Raw genomic sequence first — 13433 nt, 5'->3', positions numbered from 1 at the left:
ATTTTGGGCAAGAATGAAAGTATGAGGGGTGAGAACCATTGCAGTTTACGCAATGTGGGTTCATGTCACAGTCATAGGCATCGTGGTCCTTGCCTCCACAACGAGCACATGTCAGGGAACCACGACAAGATGTCTTTGAGTGGCGAATCTCTGACATTGGAAACATCGAAGAGGGTTTGGTATGTATGGCGAACCCTGCAAATGAGATAACCTGCCTTGATAGTGGCAGGTGCACGTGGTGAAGTAAATGTTAAAACGAGGGTATTTGTTGGCAGTGTAATTCCATCTTTGCGAGTGGAGATGCGCCTCACTGCAGAAACTCCTTGAGTGGAGAGACCAGCGAGAATCTCTGACTCGGGAACGTTCTTCAAATCCCTTTCAACAATAACTCCTCGTGAAGAATTCAAGGCAGCATGGGGTGTAACCTCAATAGGTATATCCCCAATTGCCTTTGATTTCAACAGGAGTTCACTGTGTTGGGATGTGGATGTTTCAACTAATATGTCACCAGATCGAAGTTTCTTTACTGATTTTGGAGAGCCAGCAAGTCCCTCTAGTCCCTTTTGAATAAAAAAAGGGGACATTTGCCCTAAAGGTTTTCCGAAAGAGAATGTAATATAAGAAAATGAGGTACATGTGTTACTGATGTTGAAGATTGCTGTTCTGAGTATTCAAGACGTGGTCGCTTACCCATTGACTGTTTTTTTACAATTTTATTTAAATTTTTTTTGAGGATCCATAGGAAAAGGAAAAATTTCGGTACCACTGACCCTACCCACCATGGAGCCCTACAAGGGGCGCACTACAAAGTCACGCAAGGACAATGCAGCAACGCCAGGGTTTCGTGAGCACTATACCCAAACACCAGCATCAGGCACAATGTCCACAACACCCGTTGAGAACTTCCAACACTGGTACTTGGTTGACTCTAGCCCAAGTGGACCAGCCGATTGACCCAAGGGGGGGCCACCCAAAGGCCGCCCGTCTACAGAAATTGAGGCCAAAGTGGTGTGTTAGGGTTGGACCCCTCAACCACCAGGATCTTCTCCTCCCCTTCACGGGTCGCCACGCACGGCAAACACGTGGGTGGATGTTTAGATCCCAGAGAAGGTAACCAGATAGAACAGAACCTTCCCTGGGAGGTCCCCTCACCACGTACAGGAATCCACACCGAGGGGGGCATATTTGGAAAGGAGCTCAGTATACAACAGAAATGTACACATCAATTAGTAACTTTAAATTACATGCAACTTGCTAAAATGTCTAAAGTTGAAAAAACAAATTAAAGACCATATAAAGGTGGAAAAATCAATGTGTGAATCTATTACAATTATTGAGATATTTTCAATTGTACATGAGATAATACACCATTGAGAAAAATCCAGAACAACCAAAAGTTTACTGTAGGAGTGTGAAGAAACATGTTAAAAATGACATGTTCATAGTACTTCACTGCATTTTATGTAGTCATATGGGAAAGAGGACCATCTGTCAAATCTTGGTATGTGCCCTCCATCAATACAGGTGTTTTAGAAGGGCCAATTTACATGACCCACATAACCAAAGGCAAATTAAATCTATATGTATTCCATTTTATTTTATGATTTCTAGCATAGCAAGCTGTTGTTATAAATAGATTGATATTGCTGAGTCTTCTATATCAGTTGTGTAACCACTAAAAAAAAAACTGCCATTAATTTAAGATACTGGGTTACAAACATGCAACTTTATCTTGCTCTGCCTTGTATTTATTAATGGTTTTCCATTTCCAAGAAAAGCCAGAACATTTTATTAATTACATTACATCACATGCTGTATTAAATCCTTTAGTATGCAAGATGTTTTGAAAGCTACCTATTTCATAATGTTGTACTGTGACAACAAATACAGAATATTATGTGGACAACTAATAAATGAGCAATTTCTGTTGTATGATGAGTAAAAACTGGTTTTAATAACAAATACACCATTTTTATTTACACATTAAAACTAAACATGGATAAGATAAATGGAAAATAAATAATTAATAAAAAAACTAAATCATTTATAAGTGTTTATTCTCAAGTACATTGATTTCTGACAAGTAAGAATAATAAATGCAAAAGGTTCAGGAGAAAATAAATTGCAAAAAGTAAACTGAAGTTTGAGGAGATTCTGACCCAAATTGAATTAAGGCTGGACACAAATTTCACAAATATTATTTATATTACATTGGACACAAGTGAAGTACAGCCCACGGTATCTGCATATTAATTAAACACTAATGTATCATTGCACCTTAAGGTAGAAAGCTTTCTAAATTTGGGAAAACAAAACTTAAAAAAAAAGAAATATATATATATATATACACGTAAATTTTGTATACCACAGAAGCTCGGAAGTAGCTTTACACAAAATGCTAAAGTTCTTCATTGATATGTGCACCACTTAATTTCTTTAAATGTAAAACCAATTTGGCACTATGAAGTAAAACATAATCTGTTCATAAGGATTTTGAATATAATAAAAATTTAAACACCAAAACATATATAAATTACTGATTAAAAAATTTTCTTACATGCTACATGTACTAGAAAGACTTCCTGCAAATTCCCCACTTGGAAACACCCGTAAACCTTGCATATTCCCTTAAGAAAATGAATCCTTTTTCAAATTCTAAGTAGTATCTTGGAAATATCCATTTACTATCTCAAAAGGTACAAAACAATGTAGGAAAAAATAAGGGGAGAGTCTTTTCTGCAGCAAAATTCAACTTCTTAAACTTTACATACCTAAAATAAAATTGTAGTCTGTATAAGCTACAAAAATAATCACACAAAATGCAGCATCAGTCCACTTCCTGCTAAGTATTCTGTGGAACTGGTATAAAATTCTTTAAACCTGATTGACTTTGACATCCTTAACTTTAAGAAGTTTGCTGAAAACTAAATACTAGCACTACTAGAATCCACTCTTGAGCAAGTTTAAGGCGGTGATAAAGGAGGCCAATACCAGTTGTAAAATCTGAAAACTGTGGTAGCAACTTTATCTTGCTCTGCCTTGTATTTATTAATGGTTTTCCATTTCCAAGAAAAGCCAGCTATGCTAATTTCCCAACCTTTCATCAACAAGTGATCTTTATGCACACTTATTATTTTCATTGCCATAGTTTTCTTAAATCACAACAGCCATAAAGTTAATATTTGGAATATTTCACAAAGTTTACAACTCAGTAGATCTTTTGCAATGCACAACAGTTCTTTAATCTATAGCAAAACTTGATAGGATAGCAATTGACTCTTTCCTATCTGTCCTTGCATTGTGATAGTATTGCACACAAAGCAACAGTGATATTCAAGTTGTTTCAGAAGAACATTAGTCAGAGTGGACACAGTAGGTTTAAGAACTTTAATGAGATACAACTGCCTGTTATACAGGGATAGAAGATGACATTTCAGCTTTTATCACCATGCTTTCATCAACATTAATTCCAAACCACAGTCATGGAGACTTACTAACTGACCAATTGAAAGCCCATAAAGTTTCATTGCTCTAGAGAGATAGGTATCATACTTTTTTGATCAAGGAAATAAAACTGCCAACAATATACAAATGATCACAAAATTTCAATAGTTCCACCATTAAAAACAAATAAAATCAAGAATCGATGGAAACTCTAGATTTGCCTGTAATATGCCCTAAAACCTCAAGCTGATTCTTTAAGTGGATACAATTTTGCTTTGAATTTAAATTAGGATTTAAACTATCACTAATCAAGGAATGCCTACCTTTTTTTTTCTATCTCTAAATAATATGCATGATGTATAAACCAAATGCTGTTATCACTCAAATGCTAGGGAGGGCCAGCTTTTCCAACTAGCTAAGCATAATAACCAGGATATTCCACACCCCACCAAAAAAAAAGTATCAATCTGAACTTAGTACCAGAAAAAAAATTGGTCTTGGACACAAGCTTTAACCAACGCCATTTGCCAGCATCCTAACAGCATAATAAGATGGGTGAATAACTGAATGCTTGATAATGTCAAGAAAAAAACATAGATTCAAAATATTATTTAAAGACAAATATATATGAAACCCTATAGGCTGAGCAGTTACAAAACATATTACCTTTCAAAAGTGCTCAGGTTACATGGTTTTATATATTTGTCTCTGTGTGACTTATAAGGTATTGAGGTAGAAGGAAGCCATACCTTATACACATAAGACTCTACAGCAACTACTCAATCAAGTTGGTGTTTTCATACCTATATGACTAATAACCTTCTTTAGAGAATGATGATGATACAAGATACCTAGTAATTTGATTAGAAAATTTTTTGTTATCAAATGAAGTTAGCTTCACATTTTCCAATTAATTTTCAGTTAAATCAAATGTGAGTACCCAATTAATTCTACATTAGATTTTTGTTGCTATTTTCACTGATGCTGGCTGGTTCCAACTGTAGTTTGTTTCAAGCCTTCCACTTCATTTCCCTGGCCACATAACTTATTACGGGTATTCAGTGAATGGTGTGGTCTAGTAAAGTTTCTAACCACCTGGCATCTACTATGAATGCTACTCTCTGTCTGTAAATACTGAGGCACACAAAATTCACTGGACCATTTTATGCCTTTTTCATTCATAGATCTGCAATAGTATTTTTTTTTCTCCAACTGTCACAACCAATGTATACTCACAGTTTATAGCCAGCTTAATTATACAAACTCATCTGATACAATCTTGGAATCACAGCTGTTATTCTTTAATTACAAATTCAGTATTCAAATAAGTTGGTATTCCAACAAACGATATGATCCTTTACTGTTTTGCAACATTCAGAGTTATGCTTCAAATAACAATCAACTGTAAATTGTTCCCATTCTTTTATTTTGTGTTCTTCAAAGCTTGTTCTACCAATTAATAGGTTCCAGATACCAGTAATCATATTATACCTGCAACTTCAGTGCATGATGGTCCCACTTCTTTCACAAACTACAGATAATCAAGCAGACTACTTCACTGCTTGGTGATTTACATGATGAACTTGTAACTGCCTCAAGATGTTATCTTGAAGAATTTTTTTTACTTCATGTGTTTGCTGATTTCCCTCACACCTGCAAAGATAATTTTGTTTACAAGTTTTTTTACGTGGCACCTCATCAAAAACCTTTTGAAAATCCAGATACACCAAATCTACATTCTTACCCAAATAAGGAGTAACATTTTCAAAGAATGTCAACATATTTTTAAGGCAAGACTTTCGTTCAGTGAAACAATGTTGGCCATTCAATAAAATTCTAAACTGTATTAAATGGCTTTGCAAAGCATGTTTTGTCAGATTTTCCAAAACTTATACCAATAATTAAAGGCTCATTTGTTGTGGGAAAATGTTTATCATCTCCCTTGGAAAGAGGAGTAACATTAGTCAACTTCCAATCCTTTATTTCCCTCAAAACTTTTGGGGTAAATATTATCTGGCTCAGGAGTCTAATAGTTCTTTAAACTTTCCAATTTTTTCTTAACAAACTCAAACTTAATACAGTCATCCTGTTAAGTTTTGTTTCTATCAACAATTCAAGATGTGGAATACTGCTTAAATCTTTGTCAGTAAAAACAATTTAATAACCCAGCTATTTCATAACAGTCAGACACAGTTCTTCCTTTATCATCCCTCAAGGGTCCTACCCCTATCCTATCATTTTGTTTACCCTTAATGTATTTAAAGAAATCTTTACTGTTAATTTTTATATTTTAGCCGAACTTTTCTCAAACATCCTTTTTGATGTCTTAATTTCCTGTTTCACTAACTTTCTTTATATTCTATAATCTTCTAGGTCTCCTTTCACATCAGTCAATTAAATTTTTTAAAATTTGTTATACATTTCTTTAATTTTGTCTCTTAAACTCTTAGTGAGTCAGCCTGGTTTTTTACATGCAACTACTGTTTTCTTTCTATAGAGAATGTTTACCTTGAATATTTGAAATATTATCTTTAAACATTTTCACATATGATCAATGTCTCCAAATAACATCCACCACCCAATTCACAATACATAATTTTTGTCACATCCCTTCAATATTTACTTTTTTGAGAGATGTAACCAGAATATCATTATTCTTTTATCTCCATGTGCAGTAAAACCTTGAATCTAATAAATCAATGATCACTTGCACCAACATGTTCCCCAATTTCTACCTTCTCAATTATTTCTATATTTGAAGTTAATAATAAATCTAAAATAGCATTGTTTCTAGTAGGTTCTTTGACTAATTGGTGAAGAAAGCCATCTTGAACAGTTTCCAAAAACCTTTTTCCTTCATGCTTTGACTTTGGTATTTTCCAGTCTTATATGCCTGAAATTAAAATCATGACTTTATATTAACAGCTGAAATCTTAATCTTTTTGTAAAGTTTCTCACTAACTTCATAAATATCATTTGGTGGTCTGTAACAAATTATCATGAAAAGACTTCTCCCTTTATATGTTGTAATAGAAACTATATCAATTTTGTTGTTATTATCTTTGATAGCCTCATCTTCAACAAGATGTAACTCACAATTTATATATAAAGCTACTCCTCCCCCTCCTTAGTACTCTATCACTATTAAATAGCCTGTAACCCTGTATTTCAAAGGCATTTCTGTCATCAAAATCATCTACATTTAACGTTTCAGTTATTCTCATTATATCAAAATCCCCCATTCCTACCAGTGCTCTTATGTCACCTATTTTATTTCTTACACTTTGAACATTACAGTAGTAGCAATGGAGTCTACTTTTATGACTACTTCTATACTCATTTTCTATCCTAAACTTTTCTCTGCTTCTTATTCTTTTTGCATTTAGTTTATCCAGGCCCTCACCACTGTTTAGTTTTAGTTTTAAACTTCCCTTACAACTGAGTTAATAGCCATACCAAATAAGCTGGCTCCTATCCTATTTAAATGTAAATAATCCATTCCAAAAAAACTCCCTTTTTCCACTGAAATTATCCCACAAGTCCACACAGCCAATCTGTTTATCCTTACATACTAACCTAAACTTATCATTTAGTCCAAGTGAACTACCTATAACTTAATTCTCACACTTAATTATGGGCAATATCCTTTACAAAATTAAATTAAGGGTATTTTCTTTAAATGTATTATATTCAAAGACTGTTTTCAATCCATGCACAAAGTCTGCTCATACAGTCTGCACCAACATTTGCAGTTCCCTTGGTGGACTCAATGCAGAACTAGTAGTTCTGGAGGAACAATGCTCATCTCATCATCTTAGCACTGTCAATTTTGCATCTCTGTAAGTATGCAAAGGGTTGATGATCCATCTTGATAATGCACTTCTTCCTAAATAGCTAATTCATGAACTTCTGGCTGGTAAATATAACAGCCAAACACTCTCATTCAATCACAGAGTAGTTCTTATAGCTTCAGGTTTTACTAATGTACAATACAGGAAACAGTATGTTTTCATATTCTTGAAAAAATATTAATTCACTTCCAACATCTGAAACATCAGCCTGAATGACAAATGGTTTGTTGAAGTCTGGCATTCTAAGAATTGGTGAACTTCCTGACATATTCTTCAAATTCTGTAATGACATTTACTGAGATTGTTCTCATTTCACCTTGTTTGATTAGCCTTTTTTAATCAGGTTTGTCAGTGGTACAATGACTTCAGGGTAGTTTGGGATGAACTTCCTGTAGAATCCTGCTAACCCTAGGAAGGATCTGACTTGCTACTTGGTTGTTGGAGCTAGCACTTCTTGTATGCAAGTTACCTTCTCTTCTTCCATAGCTATCTGTTTGTTCCCCATCTTGTATCCATAGGTGTGAAATCAAACTTAATCACAAAATTCAGCTTTCCATAATCTATGCAGAATTAGTTTAAGTCATCCCCCTTCTTCACAATCATCATCAATAAACAATAAGCTAAATTCAAAGGCTCAATGATTCTTTTAAAATTGCTCCAACTTCTTACTTGATTTTGTTTCTCATTGCATAAGGCATCTAGTAGGGCTTCACCTTGACTGGATTCGTAGTCATTGTCTTGATCTTGGGTTGCACAAGATCTGTCTTGCCTGGTCTATCTGTGAAGGCAGCTACATACTGGTACAGTATATCTTGCAGCTATTTCTCCTGCTTACCACTCAGTTCTTCAATGATGTAGACATCTTTGTACATTTCATCTACACTCCTCACCCTTCTTAGGTTTAATTGATCTTCTATAACAAAATTGTTGTCTCCAGGTTCTGCATCTATAGCAGCCACATCTGCAATATCCATCTATTCTTCAATAGTTGCACATATTTAGTCTTCATTCCTCTTAAAATACTTCTTCAACAGATTAGAATGGTAGATCTGGATCTTCTCATCCACTTTCACTTTAAAGTCCATTCTGTTGACCTCTTCCTGCACTTCAAAAACTCCTTTCCACTGTAGGGTAAATTTGATTTTGTCTGTAGGTAGTAGAACTAAGACCTTCTGTTCAATCTTGAAATATCAATCTTTGGCCTTCTTGTCATAGAAGTGCTTCTGACTGCCTTCAGCTGCAAACAAACTTTCTCTAGCAAGATGACAGTTCTCCTCAAGTTAGTTTCTAAAGTCTAACATGTATTGATACATGTTCCTTACATCTGATTCTTCTTCTGTCCACAGTTCTTTCAATGTTTCAAAGGATGAAAATCTTGTTCTCCATTGACTCTCTCAAAAAGTCCATTACATCTAAGGTGGTATGGAGTGGTAAAGAGCTGCCTAATACTGATGTGCTGCACACCTCTTGCATCAGTTTTGAGGTAAATTTGGTCTCTCTGTTATTCAAGATTTCTCTTGGAAAAACTACTCTACAAAACACTTTCAGGAGAGTTTCTGATATCATCTTCTTCTCTATCTTTGACAATGCTATGGCTTCTGGATAATGTGTTGTATAGTAAACTACTGTTGGCATATATTTCTTGCCCTTGTCAGATCAAGGTCTGATCAAGTCCACGACTACTCTACTGAATGGCTCTTCTATGAAAGGCATTCCACCCAGTGGCACCTTGGCTACCTTCCCTCTAGGCATTGCCTTTGGCAGATGTCACATCTCTGATGGCCCTAGCCAATGAAACTTTCTAGTATCTTTGTCTGCTAGTTTGTTTACTCCTAAATATCCTCCCATAATTTATTTGTGAGTCAACTTCATCATTTGAGTCTGGTATTTTGTCGATGCTGTGATCAATTTACCTTCCTCAGTAAAATTGCTTTGACAGAACTGACAAAGCACTTCCTTCCTGTCATCTATTCTGTAAATCCTTTTCCCTTTGGTCTTGTGCTTGACTTTCCCCTAGGTATTATCCCAAGAGTGTCTGTATTGAATGTTTTTTTTTTTCTGTGCTTTCTTCAGTTCCCTTATGCCTACATTTTGCATATCACCTTTTGAGACTTGCAGGAGATTAAAACCTTGTGGTGATTGCAAATGCCTCAGTGTCCTATCTATCTACTTTTTGCATTCATATAATATTACCTGCCCAAATACATCTCATAATTTTTTGTCCAAACTAATGGGACATAAAAGCCAGGAAAAATAATACTATGATACCTAAATCTATAAGCTTTCTATTCTATTATCACACGTGTGACACATACCATAAATATGTATTTTTGTTCTTTACGAATCACTGATACCATTTTTTGAAGACTGCCAGCTATAAACTTGAAATAAATCTAAAAACACTATGAAAAGAAGTAGCTGTAGGCACATTTTACAAAATCTCATTAATAGATAAAACATTATATGCATCATAATTTTAAAATATTTCAGAACTTCAAAACTAAGGACAAACATTAAAACCAATTCTTTAATAATTAGAGGAATTTAAATAATTAAATTTTAAAGTTTGAAATTTTAATACTTGCTTTAATTATGACTATGCTTAATTCTATAAATTAAAACAACTGTTTTGTTTCTACTTCTCATATTTCTTCCATATTATCCAGTTTCACAAAAATTAGTAATTAGGAATATATAAATAACTTTTTTAAACCATTTTATTTAATTAGATCACTTAGTATTGGCCTTAAGATCCATATCTAACAGAGTTAAAGTTCTAATTTAGATTTAAATGCTACTCTTTCCATTGTAATTCAAAACAGTTTTTCTTGATTATGATTTTATCTAATGTATCAAACTGCTTACTTCAAAAACTATGCAGAATCAAAAATTTTAAATATACATCTTTGTGTTATCAAAGATAACCTTGATTAACAAAGATTGACCTTTGTCAAAAAGGTGTCCCACAAGTGTATAAAAAATTTTAGAAAATATCCACTGTGACAAAATAGTAATAATATTAATTATCATATGCATTCTTCTGATCTAAGATACAACATAAACTGTCTTGTTCACTTGATTTATTATTTCCTCAGTTGAAAGTTTTCAAACAAACGACTACTTACACCATAACAGTATATCTGCAAAAATAATTTTTACTTTAAAATGATAAAATATAAGTTCTCAATGTTATGTTCTTAGTACTAACCAAGACTAACTTTTGGTAAACATAATATCCAACTTCAAAAGAGTAAACTATCAGCAAGAAACAATTAACCTAAATTCTTAGCACATACCATTTCCTCTCTATACATTATCCAAGCTCCTGACAGTAATGAAGAACTAGATAAGCAACATGCTTCATAATCTCATCAGTGAAACAACTTAAGTGTTTAAGTCCCCTTTCCATGATTGAATATTTTACGACCAGGAATCTCTCTCTCTTCAATTTTCCAAAAGACTTATACCCTTTCTATATTAAGGAAAATACTGAAAATGGAAAGGCTTCCTCAAACAAAAAAATAACATGTTGGGTTACTTTGCATGTACTCAATGTAAACATACTGAAGACTTAATATGTTGGAGTTGTAAATTATATTAATTGTACAAAGTATAACATTTGAAACTTTTCAAGCTAATAAAATATAAGTCTTTTGCTACATCTTATATTGTATTATTTCAATTATAAATCCATTATTAAAATACTTGTATCTGTATAAACTTTACATAATATGCTAATAGTAACTATTTTTTATTAGGAAGTAATACAGTACAACATTAACCAGTACTGATGATGATAAAATCTTACTGAAAAGTTGTATACTTGTTAATATTTTAAACTTATAACAAGATTTTCTTCCTTACTTATTTAAGTAATTAATCTCAAACAGGGTTCCTTGTTCTTAAATATGTTCATAAAATGCACATTCTCTCTAACTGTTATTTTTACACTTTTCATTCTAAATGTTTTCCAAATATGGAAACAACTCTTATAAACAACCTTGAAATTAAAAGGAATATGGTGTAACAAATTAAAAATCTGTTTCTCAAACAGTTAAATTGCAATATTTCAAAAAACAATTTCTGAAATTCTTTTATAAAAAATAAATATATAATCCAACACTTTTCAACAACACAATATACAAATACATATACACATATCTAAGATAATATTTTTCTTGCTTTAAATTAACTACACCAGTGACATATAATGTTCATGATCTATGGCTAGCCAACATTACTTTTATTAATAGTTTCACATGACACCCAATTTATTTTTCATAAACCTATTTATAGGTTTCTAAAGCTTGAAACATGGTTCAGGTGACTTTGTTCTTAAAGATAGCTAACCCATTTTAATTTATGTAACTATCAAATCAGTGTAAAGAAAGAAATAAACACAACTTTCTATGCACAAAACATTAATCTTTAAACAGTCATCTTGCTAAACAATCTACAGTGCTAATAATCATAGTAGTTAGTTAATCTAAAATATTTCAATATTAAAATATTTTGTTTTACTATTAAAGTTTAAATTTAAATATACCAGATATAGTAGTAATTAATAACTACATCCTAACAGTTAACACATTGTAACAAATACAAATTTTTAACATTTTCAAAACCGTATATAAATATAAAAACGATTGTGTCTACTATTATTTTTACTGAATGCAGTTGGTTAGCTAATGTACTGACTAATTAAAAAAATACAGTTAACTAGCTACAAAATATTAAATATTAGTATCTATCACACAAATCCTAAAACACTTTAAGTCATTAAAAATTCCACCTTAAAAATACAAATGGAAATTACGCATTATCTTTAAAATGCCTTCATATTTAATTTCAAAATAATTTCTATATTTGTGTACAGTGAAAAACAAAAATTAATACATATATAAAATTATTTTTACTAAACATTAACACGTTACAAGTTGCTGAAACAATGGTCAATGATTTTATAACAAACAATTGTCCAACTTTCAAAGTTGATTACCGCTTTTAAAAATTAATAAAAGTCAGCAGCACCAAACACTAAAGTACAGTATTACAACTACAAAGGGCTCTCTTTTTTACATTTAAAAGCTAGAGATAAACTGAAGTAAATGTTTAGGTTTCTGATATATCAACTTGTTGAACGTTATCCAAAACCATAGTTTTAAATTATTAATGACATTCGTAGTTCAGAAGTCACAGCTCACCGCAGTTAATGGCAACATACACAACGCTGCACAATGTAGTGACAGTTCATTGTTTCTCAGTTTCATCAGCAATACAACAAATCATATAAGGTACACATACTTAATGCCAACACCACAATTCTAAGTAACATTATAAAACAAAATGCTACCTATTAAAATTGAAAAAAAAACACTTAAAAATTGGGTGCTATTTACAAAATTTGTTGGTTACGCCTAACGTTTTTTAACATCACATACCCCTACTTCAAGTAGTCACTTTTAACGTTAGCTATATTATGCATTTGATTTTTATATATGTTTTATATGCTTTACAGTTAGTCTGCTTTGTCAGAAGCTATTGATAGTGATAACAAAAACACGTGATTGAGTTACAATGACTCCTTAACATGTTTAGAATATCTGGTACTTATAGTATTAGCTGTATAGTCCCTATTACTATTAGTACTCGTATTACGTTTAGTGGAATTACAACGGTTTCCGAATAGTAACAGTAAGCCTAATACTGTTATGCTACCATTAGTGAGATCAGTCAATTCTTCCTCTTCTTTTACCTTTAAAAAAAAAACCAAAATAGCAATTTCTCAGACTCTATCGGCTATACATATATTTTCACTCACGTATCAACAACAGACATTTCAAATTAAGCGTCCGGAAAAAATTGCTCAATTATAATGTAAATTTTAACGAGGTCATTGACCCCTTAGGCTATTTTGCTTGAGTGTTCGATGGAAAAAAAAAAAATTAATCAAACTAAAGGAATATAATTATATAAACTTTAAAGGCTTCCAGTAACAAAACATACAGTACAGTCACACCTTTCAGTAAAATATTATTAATGAATATAAAATATTTAAAAGTGTGTTAGGGTTGGAGTTTGGATGACGTAATGATATTTAAGCACAATTTATCTAAGTTTTGTAAATCCACATTATGA

At 32.5% G+C, this 13433-nt stretch overlaps 1 long non-coding RNA gene across 3 annotated transcripts; it reads right to left on the bottom strand.

Moving 5' to 3' along the window:
* Window positions 1-1529: 1529 nt before the first annotated feature.
* LOC143252842 (uncharacterized) lies at window positions 1530-13305 on the bottom strand. Of its 3 annotated transcripts, XR_013029197.1 has the most exons (3): window positions 12500-13303; window positions 10592-10767; window positions 1530-5097 (listed from the first exon to the last, which is right to left on the bottom strand). It is a non-coding gene; the product is annotated as an uncharacterized LOC143252842 (long non-coding RNA). The 3 variants fall into 3 exon arrangements; XR_013029198.1 differs by having other exon boundaries at window positions 1530-6337; window positions 10592-13305; XR_013029196.1 differs by having other exon boundaries at window positions 10592-13305.
* Window positions 13306-13433: the final 128 nt, after the last annotated feature.

This window comes from Tachypleus tridentatus, chromosome 6, assembly GCF_004210375.1.
Source record: "Tachypleus tridentatus isolate NWPU-2018 chromosome 6, ASM421037v1, whole genome shotgun sequence".
Taxonomy (NCBI): domain Eukaryota; kingdom Metazoa; phylum Arthropoda; class Merostomata; order Xiphosura; family Limulidae; genus Tachypleus; species Tachypleus tridentatus.
The sequence above is the reverse complement of the archived record's forward strand: the minus strand, read 5'-3'. Positions and strand labels throughout refer to the sequence as shown.